This window comes from Hypanus sabinus, chromosome 1, assembly GCF_030144855.1.
Source record: "Hypanus sabinus isolate sHypSab1 chromosome 1, sHypSab1.hap1, whole genome shotgun sequence".
NCBI lineage: Eukaryota > Metazoa > Chordata > Chondrichthyes > Myliobatiformes > Dasyatidae > Hypanus > Hypanus sabinus.
Genome location: NC_082706.1, coordinates 183,915,255 through 183,936,187, shown reverse-complemented (window position 1 = coordinate 183,936,187; position 20,933 = coordinate 183,915,255). Strand labels below are relative to the sequence as shown.

Below are 20,933 nucleotides of genomic sequence, written 5' to 3'. Positions count from 1 at the left end.
TGTGGCAAATGGAAGAAGAAGAAGAAGAAGAAGAAGAAGAAGAAGCTCAATTAGCCTCACACAAACCAGTTCTGCACAGGTGTGTTCCATTGAGGCAGGGAAAGGATGGTAGGGTTAAAGGGCCATGGTGTGCAAAATATGTAAAAAATCTGGTTAAGGAAAGAAAAGCTTACGAAAGGTTCAAGAAACCTTCTTGAACTATTAGAGTTCTAGAAAATTACAAGGTTGTTAGGAAGCAGCTTAAGAATGGATTTAGGAGAGCCAGAAGGGGCCGTGAGAAGGCCTTGGTGAGCAGGAATAAGGAAAACCCCAAGGCATTCTACAAGTATGTGAAGAATGTCAGTTATAATCAATACCTGTATCCAGCTGGAAGGCCGAGAAGAGTTTATTCATTATACTTATTACATTTGATCATTTAAAAGCTCTCAAGAAGAAAATAACATGAATGATCATCAGCCAAGTTTCCCAGCAAATGTTAGCATTTATTCTGGAATTATGAAATTATGGCTAGCAGATATTAATTAGAATGACGACCCAGGAGACTGTGATTTTCAATCTTCAATTGTAAACAGCTTTGATTTACTGAACCAGTCTTCAGTAATTACAATGTGCTCACATTTCAATTTCAACTGATGCATTAAGGTTGATGAAGCCAATCATTAGTAAAATGGTAGATTGGTTTATTATAGTCACAAGTACCAAGGTACAGCAAAATACTTGTCTTGCTTACTATCCATACATGTCAATTCATGACAATAAGCTTTGAGATAGTACAGGTAAAACAATAACTATGGTATTGGGTGCCACGGTAACTTCATAGTTAGCTTGAGATGTTCCAGAGTTCAATTCCGGTGCGATTCTGTAAGGGGCCTCTGTACATCCTCGGTGTGGAATGCGTGGGTTTTCCCCAATGCCTGAGTTCCCTCGCACAGTCCAAAGCCCTTCCAGGTAGGCTAACTGGTCATTGATCATTTTCCCATGATTACGTTAGGGTTAATCAGGGTTGTGGGGTGGCTGGGGCGGAGTGGCTGGAAGGGCCCCAAGGGCCTACGCTGTGCTATATTGCTAAATAAATTTCATTAATTAACTGTGCAAAGAAAGCGCAGTGCAAGTAGACAGTGACGTGAAAGATCACAGAGACAGACTGTGAAGTCAAAAGTCCATCTTGTGATAGTAGGGAACCATTCAGTGAGAGTGAGGTAGAAGCTGTCCTTTCAGTATCCTCTGCCTGAGGGAAAAGGGAATATCCATGGTGGGTGGGTGGGATCTTTGATTGTGCTGGCTGCTTTACGACATCAACGGGGTTTTAAACTCCCTGTACCAACTATCTTGCTGGCGAACATGCAGTCGCTGGTGAATGAAATCAATGATCTCAGAGCCAGGGTGCTGAATCAGAGGGATCTTAGGACCACGTGTGTCCTTTGTTTCGCAGAATCCTAGTTAACCCCTTCTATACCGAACACCTGGTACCAGATCAACGGGTTCACTTTACACCATCAGGATAGATCTACAGAGTCTCTCAGAAGCAGAGGTGGAGGAGTATGCCTCATGATCAACTCTTCAAATATATCAGTGCTGTCCCAATCCTGCTTACCAGGCCTGGAATATCTAGCAGTAACCAGGCCAGTCTGAAAAATCACTAAGCAACTACCATCAACAGATCACTTGCAATACCAGAGGAAACAACACACTGGGCCACTGCTACACCACCATCAAAAATGTTTACCGTGCTATTCCATACACTCGCTTCAGAAAATCAGATCACCTGGCTGTACTTCTACTCCCTGAGTATAGGCAGAGACTGAAGACTACAGCACCAGCAGTGAGGACCAAGAAAGTTTGGACAGGGGAAACACAGGAGCACCTACAGGACTGCTTTGAGTCGGTGCACTGGACTGTATTCAGGATTTAATCCTTGAATCTGGATGAGCATGCTGCAGTTGTTACTGACTTCAATAAAACCTGTGTGGATGAGTGTGTGCCTACAAAGACTTACTGTACATTTCCAAACCAAAAGCCGTGGATGAACGAGGAGGTACATCATCTGCTGAAGGCTAGATCTGTGGCATTCAAGTCATGCCTGTATAGAAAACCACGTACGATTTGCGGAGGGCTATTTCAAGGGCAAAGAGACAATTTCGAACAAAGTTGGAAGTGACATCAGATGCACGGCAACTCTGGCAGGGTCTGTAAGACATTACATCCTACAAAACGAAACCCAATAGTATGAATAACAGCGATGTTCCACTACCAGTTTAACTCAACACTTCCTGTGCACACTTTGAAAGGGAGAACACAACTACAGCTGTGAAGATCCCTGCTGCACCTGATGACCCTGTGATCTCTGTCTCAGAGGCCGGTGTTAGGTCGTGAACCCTCACAAGGCGGAAGGTCCCAATGGAGTACCTGGTAAGGCTCTGAAAACCTGTGCCAACCAACTAGCAGGAGTATTCAAGGACATTTTCAACCTCTCACTGCTACAGGCAGAAATTCCCACTTGCTTCAAAGAGGCATCAATTATACCAGTGCCTAAGAAGAATAATGTGGGCTGCGTTAATGACTATCGCCCAGTAATACTCACATCTACAGTGATGAAATGCTTTGAGAGGTTGGTCATGACCAGACTGAACTCCTGCCTCAGCAAAGACCTGGATCCATTGCAATTTGCCTAACGTCACAATAGGTCAATGGCAGACACAATCTCAATGGCTCTCCACATGGCTTTGGACCACATGGACAATACGAACACCTACGTCAGGATGCTGTCATCGACTATAGTTCAGCATTTAATACAATCCTGATTGAGAAATGGCAGAACCTAAGCCTTTGTACCTCCCCCTGTAATTGGATCCTCAACTTCCTAACCAGAAGACCATAATCTGTGCAAATTGGTGATAACATATCCTCCTTGCTGACGATCAACACTGGCGCACCTCAGGGGTGTGTGCTTAGCCCACTGCTCTACACACTGTATACACATGACTGTGTGGCTGGACTTAGCTAAAATACCATCTACAAATTTGCTGATGATACAACCATTGTTGGTAGAATCTCAGGTGGTGACGAGAGGGTGTACAGGAGTGAGATATGCCAACTAGAGGAGTGGTGCCACAGCAACAACCTGGCACTCAATGTCAGTAAGATGAAAGAGCTGATTGTGGACCTCAGGAAGGGTAAGACGAGGGAACACATACCAATCCTCATAGAGGGATCAGAAGTGGAGAGAGTGAACAGCTTCAAGTTCCTGGGTGTCAAGATCTCTGAGGATCTACCCTGGTCCCAATATATCAATGTAGTTATAAAGAAGGCAAGACAGCAGCTATAATTTACTAGGAGTTTGAAGAGATTTGGCATGTCAACAATACACTCAAAAGCTTCTATAGTTGTACCGTGGAGAGCATTCTGACAAACTGCATCACTGTCGGGTATGGAGGAGCTATTGCACAGGACTGGAAAAAATTGCAGAAGGTTGTAAATGTAGTCAGCTCCATCTTGGGCACTAGCCTACAAAGTACCCAGGACATCTTCAGGGAGCGGTGTCTCAGAAAGGCAGCGTCCATTATTCAGGACCTCCAGCACCCAAGGCGTGCCATAGTCAGTCACTTCGATCACATTTCTTCCCCATTCTGATGCTTGGTCTGAACGTCTTGATTGTATATGTTGCATCTGTGCATATCTACACTTATATATGTGTGTGTGTGTGTGTGTGTGTGTGCTACATATATGTAGCACCTCCCATCCGGTAGGCGCCTCCGCTCCCACACCAGCAGGCACAGGAAGGGCTTCTTCCCTGAGGTTGTGACCCTGCTGAACCTCGCATCACAGCGCTAAGCAGTATTGCACCTGTATCGTACTGACTCAATGATGCACCATCAATAACTCTTGGAGACGTGAGGCGAGATATAGGCTTCTATTGGCTGGAAGAAAGAACAAGCAGCAATTGACCATCACACTGCATCCTGGAGACTGAGGCTGGGACTGTGTCTCCAATTGCCTTTATACCGGGGTCCGTGGGAGGAGCCACAGGAGCAGTCAGCAGGGGGGGGGGGGCGTGTCCAGACAGGTATATGTAGTTCACCACATTCAGTACTTTTATATTTGTGTGCTGTAGCACTTTTTGTTTGCAGTTATTTTGTAAATAACACTATTCTTTGCATTTCTGGTTAGATGCTAATTGCATTTCATTGGCTTTGTATCTGTACTTGGCACAATGACAATAAAGTTGAATCTAATCTAATATTAAATAAAAGCATGCACACTGGAGATGGCTTCAACTAATGTATTCACATTGCAGTGAGAGAGAGAGATAGAGAGAGAGAGAGCAAAGCACGTGCACAGACAACAGATCAATACCTAGTGCAAAAGCAGGGGGATGGTGGTGGTGGTCATTGCTCTAAAAGAAATAAATCCATACATTACAATGTCTGCATGCTTTTATGCATTGAGTTACTACCAGACTATTGACTGATTAGATATTTGCAATAATGAGCAGGTGTACAGTTATACTTAATAAAGTTGGACACTGAGTGTCAATCATTAAGTATATTTAGATGTTTGAAAGAATTGGGAATTGGTGTCCATGGGGAATTTGTACAAAGGTGCATATAAGAATTGGGGCAGAACAGCAAAAATTATACTAAATTTGAAATGTTGAGTAGCCTATACTTGCTCCTATTTTCTTATCTACTTATCCTTCATACTATCCAAAACATCCTCAAGGAGCAGTGTCTCAGAAAGGCAGCATCCATTGTTAAGGACTCCCTTCACCCAGGACATGTCCTTTTCTCACTGTTACCATCAGTACAGAAGCCTGACGGCACACACTCAGCGATTCAGGAACAGCTTCTTCCCCTCTGCCATCTGATTCCTAAATGGACATTGAATCTTTGGCCACTATCTCACTTTTTTAATTTACAGTATTTCTGTTTTTTAATCTATTCAATATATGTAATTGATTTACTTTATTTTATTTATTATTTTTCTCTCTGCTAGATTATGTATTGCATTGAACTGCTGCTGCTAAGTTAACAAATTTCACGTCACATACTGGTGATAACAAACCTGATTCAGATTCAGCAAGAAGTGTAGACAGAGTTCATGGAGGGGAGTCTGGTTTCTGTGACTTGCTGAGCTGCGCCCACAACTCTCTGCAGTTTGTTGCCATCCCAGGCAGAGCATAAAATGTTGTGTGAAGAGAACTATATTATTTTTCCCAGTTACAGCGTCCACATGGCTCATCTGCTCACTCACACAGCAACATTTGGTGACTGTCAGGCAAGTTAGTACAGACAGTTATCTAATTGTTATGTGCACGCATACTAATGCTACCTGATATTTTGATCAAGACACAGATTATTCTCTCAACATTGCTGCTGGTACCTTGCCCTTTCAGTGAAGGAGGCACACCAGAAATAAAGACATCAAGCAGTTGAGACGAACATGTACATTTCAAAAACAAAGGATAAGAACAAATGTAAAAAAATTGTTGTATTTCAGTCAGAGTGGTGAAGCTATGGAACAGTTGTAGTGAGAATTTTAAAAACTGCACCACACTTAAGTTTAAAAAATTATTTAAAAATAATTTAATGAACAAATATAAAATACATGATTTAAAATGAGTGAGAGTAATGTAAATAAATGATACTTGGAATTGGATATTATGTTAAAAGGTTATGAATTTTTTTGATTTGATGTGATGATTGACACCAAATATGTTTTTGTATGAGTAAGAGGGGTAGGCGTAATCTGTAGCTTCAACCTACACCCTTTCGGTCCGTTTTAAAGATCTTTATTATTTAATTTTGTCTTATGAAATCATTGTTGAAAAATGATGCTTTTTGTTATGTTGTACTGACTGAAATAAAATTTCATTCATTTCATTCATTCATTCATTCATTCAGAACTCAAAACACAACAGTCTAATTAAATTCAAATAAATGGGCTGACAGGCAGTAATTGGTATTTCTTCAATCAGCTCTATAAGACCATATGATCATAAAATATAGGAGCAGGATTTGGCCATTCAGCCCATCGAGTCTGTACCACCATTTGATCATGGTTGACTTGCAGTATTGTGCAAAAATTCTTTATTTTTTATATGGTTTCAGATGGTGTGGCCTCGACAGAGCCCTTATCTCAACATCATTGAGGCTGTCAGGGATTACCTGGATAGACAAAAGCAAGCAAGACAGCCAAAGTCTGCAGAAGAACTGTGGCAAGTTCTCCAAGATGCTTGGGATAACCTACTAGCCGATTTTTTATATAAAACTGCACGATATCGTATCTAACAATTGATGCAGCTTTAAAAGCAAAGGGTGGTCACTCCAAGTATTGATTTAATTTTGTTTTTTTATTGATTACTGCTCTTTAGAGTAATTTTTTTCTACTTAGAAACTTTTGATTATGTTTGAAAGCAGCTTTGCTTTACAGAAAGTGTTTACATGTGCCTATGACTTTTGCACAGTACTGTGCCTGGTAAACACTCAACGGAAACAAATGCATATGGAATTTAGAAATCTGCACCCAAAACAATACCACTGACTGAAAACGTAATGCCTGCCTTAGTCAGCGTCAAGCAAAAAGGGAATTATTCTTGAAAGCCAATCATCACAGGTGAAGTATTATAAAAGTTAGTCACCATTCCCCACTAATTTTCCCTGTAATCAGTCCTTCCCACATCAACTCACCCCAGAATCTAACACTCACCTACACAGAGGGAGCAATTAACTCCTCCACCAGCAACATAATATCCCAACTCTGGTGACCCTGTGATCTCTGTCTCAGAGGCCAACAAGAGATCTTTCAAGAGCGTGAAACCTCACAAGACATCAGGCCTTATAGTGTAACTGGTGATGCTCTGAAAACCTGTGCCAACCAAGTGGCAGGAATATTCAAGAACATCTTCAATCTCTCACTTCTGTAGTTGGAGGTTTTCACCTGCTTCGAAAGGGAGGCAATCATACCAGTGCCCAAGAAGGGCATGTGAGCTGCTTTAATCCACATCTCTCACATCTATTGTGATGAAGTGCTTTGAAAGGTTCGTCATGGGCAGAATCAACTCTTGCCTAAGCAAGGACCTGCACCCATTGCAATTTCCCTCTTGCCTTAATAGGTCTACGATGGATGCAATCTCACTGGCTCTCCACTCATCACATGGACAATAGTAATACCTACATCAGGTTGTTGTTTATTGATTACAACTCAGGTTTCAACACAGTCAAACCTTCAGTTCTAATCAATGATCTCCAAAACCTGGGCCTCTGTACCTCCCTCTATGCCTGGATCCTTGACATTCTCACTGGGAGACCACAGTCAGTCCAGCTCAGAAACAGTATCTCCTCCTCACTGACAATTAACGTTGGTACACTTCAAAAATGTGCGATCAGCTGACTGTTCCACTCTCTCTATATCCATGACTGAGTGGCTAGGCACAGCTCAAATGCCATCTATAAATTTGCCAGTGTCACAACTATTATTGGCAGAATGTCAGAATGCTGCAAGAGTGAATTCAACATCAGTAAGACAAAGGAATTCATCGTGAACTTCAGGAAGGTGAAATTGAGGGAACACGCACCGGTCTTCATCAAGGAATGAGCAGTGGAAAGAGTGGGCAGTTTCAAGTTCCTGGGTGTCAGCATCTCCAAAGATCTATCCTGACCCAAACAATTACAAAGAAGGCAATAAAAGCTTGAGGAGACTTGGTATGTCATCAAACACTCTCCCAAATTCAGAAGTACCATGAGAACACTCTAACTGGTTGCATCACCGTCTGGTTTGGAGGGGCCATTGCAAAGGATCAAAAAAAGCTGCAGAAAATTGTAAACTCAGCCAACTCCATCATGGGCACTAACCTCCCCAGCTTCGAGGACACCTTCAAAAGACAATGCCTAAAAAAACAGCATCCTTCATTAAGAACCCCCATCGCTAGGACATGCCCTCTTCTCATTCAACAAGCAGGTACAGGAGCCTCAACATTACAAGAATGGCTGTTTCTTTTCTACCATCAGAATCCAGAATGGACAATGAATCCATGTACATAACCTCACGAGTTTTTCTCTTTGCTCTCTTATATAAATTATTATATATGTTTCTTATTGTAATTTATAGTTTTTTTAATTATTATCTATTGCAATGTACTTCTGCCTCTAAACAACAAATTTCGCAACATATGTTAGTAATATTAAACCTGATTCTGATTCTGATTATGATTCAGTCAGAGAGGTAACCATCTACTACCGCTCTCTGACTTATCTCTCAAAACCAATGTCTAATCTAACTTACTACCTCAACTTGTATGCCAAGCAGCCAAACCATCTGGGCCAGCCTCCCATGCAGGAACTTTGGCAAATGTCTTAATTAAGTCCATGTTGACAATATCCTCTGCATTGCCTTCATCAACTTTCCTGGTAACTTCCTCAAAAAATACTCCATGAGATAGATTGAACTCAACCTACCACATGCAAAGTCAGGTTGACTATCTCTAATCAGCCCATGCCTAAACAAATACTTGTATATCTAATTACTTCCAATTACTTACCCACTATAAATGACAGGCTCACCACCCTATAACTTCCTGACTTATTCTTAGAAGCTTCCATAAACAATAGAATAACCTTTGCTATCCTTCAACCCAGCAGCACCTCACCCGCAGCTAAGGCTTTTTAAAAATATTTCTGCTAGAGCCCCTGAAATCTCCACTTTAGCCTCTCACGAGGTCCAAGGGAACATCTTGTCATGCCCTGGGGATTTATCTACTCTAATTTGCGTCAAGACTGCAAACACCTCCTCCTCTGTAATCTGGGTACAGTCCGTGACCTCACTGCTGCTTTGCCTCACCTCTAGACTCTGTGTCCATCTCACGAGTAAATACAGATGCAAAAAAAATCCATTTAAGTTCCCCCTCACCTGTTTTAACTCCGTGCATAGGTTACTATTCTGATCTTCCAAAGAAACAATTTTGTCCCTTGCTTTCCTCTTGCAATTAATATATCTGTAGAAGTTCTTAGGATTCTCCTTCACCTTGTCTGCTAGAGCAACTTCATGCCTTCTTTTAACCCTCTGGATTTCCTTTTTAAGTGTCCTCTTGCATTTCTTATACCCCACAGGTATCTCATTTGCTCCTTCTTGCCTGTACCTGCTGTACACCTCCTTATTTTTCTTAACCTGGGCTTTATTATTGTTCAAAAACCTTTTAGCTTTGCCTTTTATTCTGACAGGAACATACAAAGTCTGTACTCTCAAAATTTCACTTTTGACAGCCTCTCTCTTACCAAATATGCCTTTGTCAAATCCTTTCGGATACCATCAACATTGGCCTTTCTCCATCTTAGAATCTCAACCCAAGGATCAGACATCCTCTTCCATAATTATCCTGAAACTAATGACATTATGATCACTAGGTGCAAAGTGTTTCCCTATACAGACTTCTGTCATCTGCCATCTCATTCCCAATAGCAGATCCAGTATCGCACTTTCTCTACTTTGGACTTCTATATACTGATTACAAAATCTTTCCTGAACACATTTGACACATTCTATCCCCTGGTCCTTTTACAATATGGGAACCCCAGTCAATATGTGGAGAGTTAACATCACCTATTACCACAACCTTATGTTTCTTCCAACCGTCTGCAATCTCTCTACAAATTTATTCCTCTAAATCTCACAGATTTAACATTGTCATCCTTTTCTTCTTCCTCCATCCCACCCGTATAGCCTTAGTAGGCTGAATAGGTTAGGACTTTATTCCCTGGAGTGTAGAAGAATGAGGGGAGATTTGCTAGAGGTGTATAAAATTATGATGGGTATAGGTAGAGTGAATGCAAGCAGGCTTTTTCCACTGAGGCTAGGGGGAAAAAAAACCAGAGGACATGGGTTAAGGGTGAAGGGGGAAAAGTTTAAATGGAACATCGGGGGGTGGGATGCTTCTTCACACAGAGAGTGGTGAGAGTGTGGAATGAGCAGTCAGGTGAAGTGGTGAATGCAGGCTCACTTTTAACATTTAAGAAAAACTTGGACAGGTACATGGATGAGAGGCATATGGAGGGATATGGTCCAGGTGCAGGTCAGTGGGACGAGGCAGAAAATTGGTTCGGCACAGCCAAGAAGGGCCAGAAGGCCTGTTTCTGTGCTGTAATGTTCTATGGTTCCAGTAGACAAGCTCTCCAGTCTGTCCTGTCTGACATTTTCCCTGACCAGTAATGGCACTCCCCCTTTAATCCCTCCAACTCTATCACATCTAAAGCAATGGGATCCCAGAACATTGAGCTATCTGTCTTGCCCATCTTGCCACCAAGTCTTACTGATGGCTGATCCATGCCCTAAACTCATCCACCTTTCCTCCAATACTGCTTGCATTGAAATATACACAACTCAGACTGTTAGTTCCACCATGATCAGCCTTTTCATTTGTTACGTACCCCATAACTGGGTCACTTACCAGCAAAGATAGAGAGGTCCATTGAAGTCTGATGGTACTATTTTTAACAGTATTTATTGATAAAAATACACAAAAATAATATCAATGCAAACATACAGATAATATACGTCATCGATACTAAATCTAAAAGCGCGGGTATAATAACAATCAATAAGAAATAGCTTTATCGTTGTCTAGGGGATAATGTATTGTCAGATGGAAATATAAAAGTCACTCAAGTTCATGCAGGCTGCAGCCTTTGGTTGGAGTCAAGAGAGAGAGTTTAAAACTTGCCCATGCCTTTTATGATGTCAATCCTTCGCGAGTCGTTGGGGCTGGTTTCTCCTTTGTTTTAGCTAAAGCTGTTCTTCCATGGTAAGGCCCACCAATTCCGAGGCAAATGGAAAAGGACGCACGTGGGCTTTCCACCAGCTGTCGCTATTACGCTGTTACAGGATTTCTAGCGTTTCTTCTGGTGCGTCTGAAGGGCCCTCTTTTATCCTGACTCACAGGGTCTCAGATGTCAATCAGGTCAGGATGATGCAATCCCTCCACCAACCCCCTCTGATCATTCCCTGAGGGCTTCCATGAAGTACAGTACTCAATACACAATTCCGTCTCCAAGAGACAATGGCCGTTATCCGTGGCTTTGTATCGCTGAGGGCCAGGACATTCCAAACGTCTCTCTCTCATTTCCTGGGTCTCCTGACCTGAATTAATAGCGATCTTGTGATTCTCAAAAAAGAGGGGGCTACTTTGGACCCTTCGGCCCCTCAGAGTTGGGCACAGGCGTAACACATTATGTAGGCTTAACAACATCTTTCCCCACGACCACTCCACTATCCGCTTTGGCACTCCGGTTCACATCCCCCTGCGACTCTAGTTTAAACCCCTCCCTTCATATCCTGTACAGCACAGTGAAGTCTTCACGCATGGATATTAGTCCCTCTCCAGTTCAGGTGCAAATATCTCTTCCCTCCAGGTCCCACCTTACCTGGAAACGAGCCAGAAGGCTAAAGTCCTCCTTTATGTGTCATCTCCTTAGCTGCATATTCAACTATATGACCTTTTTTCTGCCCTCTCTTACACGTGACACAGGTAGTAATCCTGATATCCTGAGATCACAACCCTGGAGGTCCTGTCCTTTAACAGAGCATCTGCAGTGCCTATAAAAAATACTGGAAGTTTTCACGCTTTATTGTTTTACAACATTGAATCACAGTGGATTTAACTTGACTTTTTTGACACTGTTCAACAGAAAAAGCCTCTTCCATGTCAAAGTGAAAACAGATCTTGACAAACTGATCAAAATTAATTACAGATATAAAACACAAAATAATTGATTGCCTAAGTATTCATCCCCCTTTAATATGATACACCAAATCGTCACCGGTGCAGCCAACTGGTTTTAGAAGAAACATAATTAGTTAAATGGGGATCACTGTGTGCAGTCAAGGTGTTTCAACTGATTGTAGTAAAAACACACCAGTCCAACTGACAGCAAATCTCTTCAAAACTGTTGCTTACTCAGATATTTTTTGTGGTTATGATAGAATGCTTGCAGCTGAACACAAATTTCAGACTACTTGTATCACATAGGAATTGGGAGAAACAAGAAATTAACTTTTATTGATTCAGATGCATTTAATTGCATATCAGTGCTGATGCTTTGCAATAGTTCAACTAAGCTAAAAGTCTTTTGTTGAAACAACAGTACTTTGAGTATCCGAGCAGCATTCCTAGTAGCAGCACCTCTACTCAGAGATCACCACAGATATTTCAGATGTAGTTGCTCTACTGTTTGTGTTTCTTTAAGACTTCCAAATTTCAGTAGCCAATTGGTACTGATGGGTGGGCACTGCCATTGTGTAGCAGAACAGCTACCAAGCTTAGCACTGAAGTATCAATAAAAAGATGCCATCATTGTAGCATGAAGATGCCATCATTGTAGCATGCCCAGGCACACCTGGACTAGATAGAGAACTTATCAGCTTAGGCAACATTTTAATTCACTTCAAACATGAATTGAATTAACAAATATAGGCGATTCCAAAAAAAATGGTGCGTGATAGGGCAATTTCTTGGTGACTTTGATGACCAGTAGCCCAAAATCCATAAGATACACCCCAAAAGGATTCAGGAAGCAGAATCTTTGTTGTCCAGTGTTTTGTTTTTGTGACAATTCCTAATGGTGTCACCAGCGTTATAACCTCAAGAATCTTCAGTAATGAAACTCAATGTAACTTTAATTTGTTAATTGTTTAATTTGCTAATCTGACCTTAAACTTTTTAAAATTTGGTAACTTAAATACTCACTAAATCAAGAAAATAAGTTGATTGTGTGAATGAAGATAGGCTTATTGACTTAGTGAAAAGCTGAACAATTAATATTTGGGTGATTCTAATAAAAGCATGCAGAGTTGCCACTGATGCTTATTACAGGTCTGAACAGAGACTTTTCTAAGGCATCTGACTGAAGCCCTTTGGGCAACTCACTACATCTGCCAGGGAACCACTATAATCTGTGTGGTTTTGGCTGGCTGTAACAAGCTCTTTAAGAGCTTTTGTTTCATTCAAATGGCTACTCACCAACGAGTAATTGCTAATGGAAAAATATTTCTTTGGCAAATACAATTACAGTATAAACAAGTTAGCAACCATTGCCAGTTTCAGATATTTCATCAAGTTCTGCCTGAGGCAATAAATTATGAATCTTGCAATAAGGCAAGTAATAGCAGCTCAGGTTTATAGTTGGCACTTGAGCATCTTTTGATGGATTGTATTGGAAAGGGGTGCATACAATAGGCCAGAAACATTGCCACGAAGTGACATCAACCATATGTGACCTCATTTTTCTAAAAACCAATCCAACAGTTCTATCTTCAAAGGAAGTTGACTTTCTATTGACGGTGTATCATTTCTATTCATGAAGTGAAAATAGTGTATGAAAGATGAAGGGAACTTCAATGCTTCAAGATATTGTCTTATTACAAAATTTTTCGAAAGGCTCATTTTGTTTAGACAATGGCAGTATTGTCGTCAAAACACAGCACAATAAAAGTTGATTACCATCACATATTAATGCAGGTACACTGTAGGTTCAATCATTTAAAATTTGTAACCATGCCTAGTTGTAAGAATCTCATTGGTATCAGATAAGATGTGGATTTGGAAAATCGTTGTTATTGCTTGTAGTTCCCCCAATTTTAATGATGCCAAGACTTCTTTGGCATATCTCAATCTTTACCTTACATAAATTGTGCTAATCATTTTCTAACTTTGATCAGAAAATCTCTAAGATATCAACCCAATACTTCAATAACTGCTTCTGTGATGCCTCAATTTAAAAATTCATATCATATTTTTCAGATCTCACCATGGGCTCATTCTTCCTTAATTTGTTACTTCTTACGTCTTCTTATTCCTCGTTGCAGAGCAAGATATTTGGAATGGGGATGCAGACTTGCAACAAAAAAATAGACTGCACATGTAGGAGAAATGGCAAAAGCCCTTTAGACGAAGAAGGGTGGTCATTGTAACTCTGTACAGATGAAGAATTCGAGGGTGGATTGATGACTCAGTTCATGGAGCCATTAATTCCCTTAATTTACAATAATATATTGAATCCACTGCCTTGTCCGCCACTCAACATTACCAATCCTGTTTACCTCCATCAACACAACAAGGAGAATTTTCAAATATTCAATTAATTATTACAACCAGCACTACTGAACCGGAGTCTGTATGACATTACATGGCAGTCAAAAATATCAAATGAAGTTAAGTAAATCTTTGACCTCAGCTGTATCCCCTATTTGTTAAACTACAGTTTCACCTGGCCCCACATGCATGGCCCCGCCTACTGTCCACATGCACATTGCTGATCTTCTCTTCACCCAGCCCTTTCCTAAGTCATAGCCCTTGATCAAATCCCTACTTCCAGCCGTGAGTAGCATCTAGTATCCCAGTCCATTCCTGCAGTTCAGTCCAGAATAATGAGGCCCAAAGCCAAACATGATTGGTCTCTGGCCCCACCATTTCATCAGAAGATTCAAACATTTACTCAAAGCTCAGGGTGTTGTGAGTTTGGAGTAGGATTAGCCTGTTGATATTCACTGCCGTGCCTAGAGTTACTTAAGGCACCGTTTTGATTTATAAGTTGTGCAGAATATTGGAAGAGACAGAGGTGAAAAAGAATAGTTTCCCTGTTCCTGGTTATCACTGGTCCTCCAATACTGAGTCTAAGAACTTAGTGCAGATGAAAGGTCTCAGCCCGAAACATCAACTCTTTACACTTTTCCATAGGTGCTGCCTGACCTGCTGAGTTCCTCCAGGATTTTGTGTGTGTTGCTTTGGATTTCCAGCATCTACAGATTTTCTTGTGTTTGCCAAGAACTTGGTTATTCTTTCTAAAACTTTGTCCACTATATTTCCCTGCTAAAAGGCAGTGTCTATCCCTAATTCTACTCATTGATGTTTCATCCTATTAACAGGAAAACATCTCCCTTCAGATTTCTGAACAGTCCGTAAATCTCACTATCTCTCCTTTGTTCTAAATATTTCTTTGCTAAATGTAACTTATAGTAATTTTATATCTTGCACTGTACTGTTGCCGCAAAACAGCAAATTTCAGAACGTATGTCAATGATAATAAACCTGATGCTGATTCAACAGCCTGTGCTGCTCAGCACATACGTAATTCATTTGCAACCCCTTTTTTCTGTGAAACCAAATCACCTTGAACTCATACTCAGAATAGGAGAACTGATTTCTGATGATGTAACTTCAGTTCAAAATGACCTTAAAAGGTATGGTGCTATTTTTTCTCTGCAGTGTGGATTTATGTCTGTATACTATAGATATACAGTATAGCAGGCTTGGAAACTTCACCAAAATAACATAGTTTGAAATAGATTATGGTAAAATATTTTTTTTAATCTGATCAATGAATCCACTAAAAAGCTTGCTGTTCAGTTTGTAAAAAAAAACTAAAGTAAGATAGCTGATAATTATTTTTATAATTAATTTTAAGAGAAAGCATATTAAAACATTTTAATTTCTCTGTCACCATTTACCTTCACTGCAGATTTTTAATTGACAGTACTTAGTACTGTTGGAGCCATTCCAGGAAATAGTGTTGTGATTACGAGGAATAATTAACAGGCTTCGGTCCTTGTTGCCATTAATCTCTGAGCCAAAGTAAACAGCGGAGTCAAAAATCTCATCTTAAGAGCATGAATGGAATTAAATCATTTATTATGTTGAGCAAGATCCACCCATGTCTTAAGAATCACAAAGAAACAATGTTCAGCTGCAGAGCGCAACAAGGTGGAATGTTATACCTATTGCATAATGGAAACCTGGCTTGATGTATCAGATAGTTGAATCTTAGTGTGGATTTCACAGGCAAGCTCGAGCACAGGTAGGTAAAACTGTCCGACATATTACCAGCACCAGCCAACCCACCATCAAGGGCATATATACAGAAAGATGTCAGAAAAAGGCCAGCAATATCAGGAAGGATCCCACACATCCTGCTCATGGACTGTTTATCCCACTCCCATCAGGGAGGAGGCTACATAGTATACAAGCCAGGACCACCAGACTCAAAACCAGTTACTTTCCCCAAGCAGTAAGGCGAAGCAACACCTCCACCTGTTAACTCAACTCACCATCCCCACCAACACTACATAGTATAGTAGTATACTGGATAACACAACACTTTACAGTAACAGCAACCCAGGTTTAATTCCCGTTACTGTCTGCAAGGAGTTTGTACGTTCTCCCCATGACCATGTGGGTTTCCCTTGGGTGCTCCAGTTTCCTCCCACAGTCCAACACGTACAAGTTAGGAGGTTCATTGGTCATTGTAAGTTGTCACATGATTAGGTTAGTGTAAAATTGAGGGTTGCTGGGCAGTGCAGCTTGAATGGTCAGAAGGGTCTACACCACACTTTAACTCAATAAATAAATAAATCACCCAGTGTTCATTTATGTATATACAATTAATCTATGTATAGAATAGTTACTGGTACATTGTGTTTTATAGGAGGGCTTTTATATTTATATTTATTATGTTTTTTGTTTTTTTATTGAGTGCTTTATGCTTATTGTGTTTTTTAATGCTCATCGGATCCTGAGTAGCAAACATTTTATTCTCCTTTACATTCATGTATCGAAGAATGACAATAAACAAATCGAGGACTTCACCTTCAAAGACTCCTTATCTCATGTCCTCAATATTTATTGATTCTTTAATTTTCTCTTTGGTTCCAAGGTTGTCAAGCCGAGGAGTGGTAGTGGGGACAAGCTCCCACTACTTACAAGTTCTCCTCACAGTGTGCACCTCAAATAGCCTCTGACAACCAAGTCCAGCTCCTGGCCTTCTCGCATGGCTCAGGCTCTAAACCCGGCAGAACTGACAGGAGAAGGGCCGAAGGCAGGTCCTGGTGCCTTAAAACCAGTGCTTTGGGTAGGTGGAGCTCATCAGCCTGGGAAGGCAGTCAATCTAAGAGAGGGAAAACTCAGATTTCAAACCTCCGCTGCCTTGTGGCCATAAGCACTTATGGGAAAGACTTCTCATAAAGGCTCAGGAAACCCTGAGAACAAATGCAGAGCTGGAGTCCCTAAGGCAGTCCGACGTTGCCTTCAACCTCGTTCTGGCAACTCCTGCGACGTCACCGGTGCCAAGCTGCATCAACCCTCGCCCTTCCCTTGGATAACATCGGTGGCATGGAGAGGGGAGACTTGCTGCTTGGGCAACTGTCGGCCTTCCGTACAACCTTGCCCAGGCCTGCGTCCTGGAAAGGCTGAAGCAAGACTTTCCAGGCACAGATCCATGGTCTCGCGAGACTAACGGATGGCATCCAAATATTTTCTATTTGTACTTGCACAGTTTGTTGATTTTTGCACACTGGTTGTTTGTCTGTGTTCTTGGGTACGGTCCTTCATTGATTTTATTGTGTTTATCTGTATCTGTGAATGCTTGCAAGAAAATGAATCTCAGATTTTGTATACAGTATGGTGACATATAATTACTTTAATAATAAATTTACTTTGAACTTCGAACTTAAACAATCTTGAATCTCAAAGTTTATTCTTATAACCAACTTTCTTCATATACTTACATCCTAAAAGTTGAGGAGGACATATATTTTAAGGTTCAAATCATTTTCAAGGGGCCTAATTTTATTTGAACACCAGAAAATCTATTGAAGTGCCCTTTTACTGACCCAGACCTTGTAAATATGCTTTCTGGTCACTAAAAATGCTACGAAGTATTACAGACATAAGGTTAAACATCTGTGAAAGCTAAGACTAGACTATTCATAATTGACTGCAGATTGAAATCTGGCAGTCCCACTCCCAGTCTTGCCATGATGGAGAAGTTGCCATCGTGACAGATTTTGAAAGAACCAAATTTTGCAATTAAGCATGCTTAACAATAAACCACAAACACATTAAAATGCAAAAACCGTTCATTTAGGGATGCAAGCTTGCAGGCACAAAACAGTCTTCCGATTCATAAATGTTAATATTTCTGGAATTAATCCAAATTCTGTTAAGGTTTAGTAAAGTAATTTGCAAAAATGAAACTAAAGCAAGGTTAAACAGTGCCTCATGTAGCCTTTCTTTAGGTACTGATTCATTACTATTGTTAAATGGAGTTCAAGATGTGCCCAGGTGCTTTTGATCAGAAGTGAATGATTTGAGTGGTGGAAAAGGTGAGCAGTTTCAATGTCCTGGGCATCCAACATCCCAAAGGCCCAACATATCGATGCAATCATGAAGAAGGCACTCCAGTAGCTGTATTTCATTAGGAATTTGAGGAGATTTGGCATGTCACCATAGACTAGCAAACTCCTACAGATTCACCATGGAGAATATGTTGATTGGTTGCATCATCTCAGAGCACTTGATGGTAAGAGCCTTCAGACACAAGTCCTACCATCAAGGACATCTTCAAAGGGCGCTGCCTCAAGAGGTGGCATCCATTATGGAGGACTCTCACCATCCATGCCCTCTTCTCATTACTACCATCAGGTAGGAGGTACACAAGCCTGACAACATACACTCAACATCTTAAGAACAGTTTCTTCCTCTCTGCTTCAGATTTCTGAACAGTCCATAAATTCATGAACACTAACACACCCTCTCTCCTCTCACTATTTATTTTTATATTGTAACTTCACTCATTACCAACTTATCGTAACTCTACAACACATGTTCTCAGTATTACTTACTTTTTTGTAGTTTCACAGACTGTTTTCTTTTGCACATCAATTGATTGTCAATACTTAGGTGCAGTTTTCCATTTATTCTATTGTATTTCTTTGTTCCATTGCAAATGCCTGCAAAAAATGTATTTCCTGGTTGGGTATGGTGACATACAGTACTTCAATAATAAATTTACTTTGAACTTTAAACTTATAGTAATTTGTTATGCCTGGACTGCGGTCAAGGGATATGCTAGAGATGCCTGTAATGGAATGACCTTTGCTTCTGGCAATCCTTTGAAGAATAAATAAGAGCCTAAATTTTCAACTATAAACCAAACTTTAAAAAAACACATCAATAATAAAAGACGTTGGGTACAGGAAGTGCATGGCAATGGCACAACAAAGAACATTTAGTTCAAGATTGATTTTAACAAGCAAATTCCACTGAACATAGGATGTTCACGGCGATCCGGACACTTCACGGCGATCGTACACTCTCCAGCAAAGTGAGAGGTCGAGGAACAGCATTTAAAACATATTCTTTTCTCCTTGAGAAGGGCCATCCTCTCTTCAAGGGGTTTCTCCCTAAACATTCTGCATTTTCTGAGGGGGTGGGGTTTGTTATGCAATGGACAATTCTTGAACACGGAACGTATGCATCTCACCTGTTCACATGATTCTTTTCCCAGCCATTTCGCCATAAGATCCAACTCTTGGGTTGCTTTGAGCTGGATTCCATCGATAGCGTTGGTGAATGTGGAGTACCATGCACGGTAATTGTCAGGTTTATCATTGAACTGGTATAGTCCTGAGGTGACGAGATCTCATTGTGCCAGGGGTTCAATTGCAAGTGGCATGTGACCTTTGGGAATATGTCGGCGGGTTTATGACTGAGGGTGTACCTCTGTTATGGAATTCGCTGTTCTGAATTCGGCCTTTGCCTCGCTTCTCGCCAAATCTGGTAAGAAGTTCCGTGTACATCAACAACCCCGAGCTAGCCTTAAGCAAAGCATGGGAGAGACTTCGGGAGGGCTATGCGGTCCCCGAAATTATTGAATCGGCACTATACCGACGTCTGGAAATTTTCCTAAGGTGTCAGCCAAGGACCACGTTAAGTTAAGGGAGCTTGGAGATTTACTCATGGAGGTTCAAGATGCCGAAGAAGATGGCTACTCAGCTGGTCTAGTATACCTAGATACACCATCCGGGATTAGACAAATCATGGACAAACTTCCATTTGGGCTGCAGGACAGGTGGGTGTCTGTTGCCTCAGAGTACAAAGAAGACCACAATGGTCGATTTCCTCCCTTTGAGTATTTCACTAGGTTTGTGTGCAAGGAGGCGAAGAAGCAAAATGACCCTAGCCTCATGGGTCCAGGAAGCAGTACAATTTATACCAAGCCAGATAAATCCTCTTCGAATAATTTCAACATTAATAAACCTGTCTGAGTGCTTTAAGACTGAAGCCTTTACAACTAACCACGACCCTAGCAAGAAAAGAAATATTTGTCATCAGCCCTTTTGTTCTTGAATTCATCGCAGAGTTGCAAGGGTAAATTGTCTTCCTCGGATGGATGTGATGCAATTGGGCCTCTCTGAGACTCCTCATGAAGTGGGGCATTATCAAATAAGTATGGAGAGGAAGAACAAATCTTCCAGTCTGTTTGAGATTGGACATAGTTGCTTATGCGTTCCAATCTGCTCTTTTCTGAAGTAGATTTTACGTCAACCAGATCGTGCATTTCTTCAGCATCTTCTATTAACTCTGCTTCCACCCTGGCAGCTTCTTCTTCTCATTCCAGCATCAGCACTTCTAACTCTGCCGCTATCCTTGCCCTTTCCAACTGGTTTTGGGCTTCTCTGGCAGCCTTTTCCATTTCTCTGGCAGCCGCTTCCATTTTCAATTTTGCTTCTCGTTTGGCATAGCGCACTTGCACCTTGCCGGATTCTGCTTTAGCTCTTGCGTGGGCGGCCTTACTTGATGATGCCCTACTGCCCCTGACACTGGATGGCAATGACTTGATGTTGGATCGAGTTGTCATTGTAGCAATTGAAACACCTGATAATTCCATCTTTTCACTGTAGTGTTCTTGCTCGGCGTGTAAGATAACGCTGAACTAAACACAGAGGTAAACTGTTGTTAATGAAGACAGGGTCGCAGTAAGATTAACCGTTTACTGTTCACTCTTCCACATTAATGTATGGTGAAAACTGTTGATAAAACAATACAGGATTTGTACAGCATTTGTTTCCTTCTTGATATTACGTTTACATCGTAAATACTTGCAAAAGTAAAA

General features: G+C 41.0%; 2 long non-coding RNA genes across 2 annotated transcripts in view; one reads left to right on the top strand and one right to left on the bottom strand.

The window, feature by feature from the left end:
• The window catches only part of LOC132383247 (uncharacterized), a 38,927-nt gene extending 19,393 nt beyond the window's left edge, over positions 1-19,534 (bottom strand). Inside the window, exons 1-2 of the long non-coding RNA XR_009508587.1 lie at positions 19,302-19,534; positions 18,661-18,768 (exon numbers count right to left, since the gene is read on the bottom strand). This is a non-coding gene — a long non-coding RNA (uncharacterized LOC132383247). The remainder of the gene's footprint in view (positions 1-18,660; positions 18,769-19,301) is intronic.
• Positions 15,189-17,364, top strand: LOC132383211 (uncharacterized). Its single transcript, XR_009508572.1, has 3 exons — positions 15,189-15,225; positions 15,504-15,839; positions 16,695-17,364. It is a non-coding gene; the product is annotated as an uncharacterized LOC132383211 (long non-coding RNA).
• Positions 19,535-20,933: the final 1,399 nt, after the last annotated feature.